This window comes from Haplochromis burtoni, unplaced genomic scaffold (genome assembly GCF_018398535.1).
Source record: "Haplochromis burtoni strain Fernald_Lab_line unplaced genomic scaffold, NCSU_Asbu1 Contig_3391, whole genome shotgun sequence".
NCBI classification, from domain to species: Eukaryota; Metazoa; Chordata; class Actinopteri; order Cichliformes; family Cichlidae; genus Haplochromis; species Haplochromis burtoni.
This window is the reverse complement of record NW_024585752.1, coordinates 4502-7069: the sequence shown is the minus strand read 5'-3', so window position 1 is coordinate 7069 and position 2568 is coordinate 4502. Positions and strand designations below refer to the sequence as shown.

At 43.8% G+C, this 2568-nt stretch overlaps 1 pseudogene; it reads right to left on the bottom strand.

Moving 5' to 3' along the window:
- Positions 1 to 561: 561 nt before the first annotated feature.
- LOC102298131 lies at positions 562 to 2267 on the bottom strand (annotated as a pseudogene).
- Positions 2268 to 2568: the final 301 nt, after the last annotated feature.

The following is a 2568-nucleotide window of genomic DNA, read 5'->3' as shown; positions in this document are numbered from 1 at the left end:
GCAAAACACTGGGTCAAATGACCCAGAACCATGATAGTCTCTCTGTCCCTGTCTGTGGTTCCTCTGTTATCCAGAGCACTGTTACAATCATGTACAAGTACACCAAGTACCTGTTTCTCTGTAGGAGCGTCACACATATATCTGTTCCCAGGATAATAGTGGAAGAATTGCAGAGACTCTGTGTCTCACTTCATAAGAGAGGTTTTCTAACAGGGACCTGGGAAAGAGGAAAATGGATGGATGAATATTCTCAGATTTGTTTTAATATTATCCATCAGTTCGCACTGAGCAGATACACACAGATCTTCACACAGATCCAAAATAACCAAACCACTTTTACCCATCATAACTGCCCCTCAGCTGAAGTCTGAATGCTTTGTTTTAATAAAAGAATCTAAAAAAAGGTTATTTTTTATTAATTTAAGGTTTCTGAAATGTTATGTTTGATATTTTGTCTTCTTCTTGTCTTTACATCAAATTCCATTAGGAATAAACCAAAGAGTAAATCTGAGTCCACAGTAATCAGAATCTATGTAAAACATGGAAATTGTAAAGTGTTTACACTCAATATGTTCATTTGTTCCTTTATGTAAAAATCACTCAGTTCATCAAATAAAATCAGTCGTTGATTGGTTGATTGACAGGGCAGATAATCAGAGGTGCAGAGTTGTTACCACCATGATTCAGACTGGGACCGAAGTATGGGTGGAGTTTGTGAGTGAAGGAGCAGCCAGTAAAGGAGTAGATCAAAGCTGCAGCATCTACATCATAAAAGGAGACCAGACCCTCCTCATAATCCACAAACACCCCCACCTTCTCAGGACCAGGCTGAAGACAGAGACGGACTGGAGGGGCAGCACACGCTTTGTACTCATTTCCATTTCTCAGCAGGACAGTCCAGAAACCATTCTGAGGACTCAGTATAATATTTGACCTCCTGTCGATCGACTCTCTGGCCACTCCTAAATCCCACTCAGTCTTTCCTTTAACCTCAACCTCAAAGTAAAATCTGCCTGAAGAGAAACTCTGCTCTCCTAAAACACAAACACACTGAAAAAATCTCTCTGAGTTGTCTGGAAGTTTCTTCTTCACATCACTATGATACACTTGTTTTCTATCATCACACAGAATGAGAGCAGGATTTGCTGTATCAGGGTCCAGAGTCACATCCACTGCATACTGCTGGACCCTCTTCAGCTCAGCCTTAAACAGCTTCTTCTTCATGGGTTTCCAGAATGTCTCCTCCAGCTGAGCCACAGCTCTCACCACAGTCCCCTCATATGATGGTGGACGGACTCTGACCTCTGTCCGGTCCTTGGTGGGTGGAGCAGCTTTCAGGGAGGAGAAGCTGTGGAGGAGGTGGAGTGGTCTTCAGAGCGTGAGAGCTGCTCCACCTCAGAGCTTCTCTCCATCAGCTCAGAGATTTCCTGTTCCAGATCTTTGATGAGACCTTCAGCCTGTTTCTCTGTAGTTCCTGTTTGTCTTCGATCTCCTTCATGAGCTCCTTCAGGCGTCTCTCAACAGACTCCATCAGAGCCGTGAGGACCTGAACACCTTCTGCTTTCTGTCTGTCTGCAGCATCTTTACTCATCTTCACCGACTCTGTGATCTCCTGAATCTTCAGTCGTCTCTTCTGGATCATCTGCTGAATCTCAGCCTCTGTCTTCTCCAGCTCTGCCTTCTTTCCTTCATATTCTTCTCTCAGAGGAACAAACTCGTGGTTCTTGTGGTCTAAAACAGGGCAGAGCATGCAGACACATGTCTGGTCGGTCTTACAGAACAGCTGCAGAAGGTTATCGTGCTTCTGCACATCCTGCCTTCCAGGTTCTCCACAGCATCAATCAGCTGATGTCTTTTCAGACCTTTACTTCAGATGAGGCTCCAGGTGAGTCTGACAGTAGGAGGTCTGACACACCAGGCATGACTTCAGGGCCTTCAGTGTGGTTCCAGTGCAGACATCACAGGGAACTTCTCCTGGTTTGGCAGCTTGTTGCTCTGAGCTGCTGACGTTCTGCAGAGCTTCACGTCTGCACTGAGCAACCATCTCAGAGAACAAAGTGTTGATGTCTAGTTCAGGTCGTCTCTTGAACACCTTATTACAAATAGGACATATATATCTTCGATTAATTTTCCAGTGCTGACTGATGCAGTTTTTGCAGAAGTTGTGTCCACATGGTGTGCTGACTGGATCAGTGAACACATTCAGACAGATGGAGCACGTAATCTGATCTTCAGATTGCAGATTACCGGCAGCAGACATGTCTGCACTGTGAAGGAGAAAGAAAAAAAATTTATTTAAAATTCCATTTTGTTTCATTTTTTAAAAAGAAAGTGTCAGTATTTTACTCTTTACATGTGTCCATCAACAATTTTGAGTTATTGCTGCTCTGCTGTGACGGTATGTATACTGTGATGAGCAGATGAAGCACTTTAACCCTCTAAATGAGCAAACCTCCAGGTGAGAGTGAAAAAGTGTGAAAATCACCAGAATGATGCCACTTGTCACAGCCACAACAGATGTCATTGGCAGAGTTTCCACTTTCTGATGGTTCGTGGACCATAAAGTTC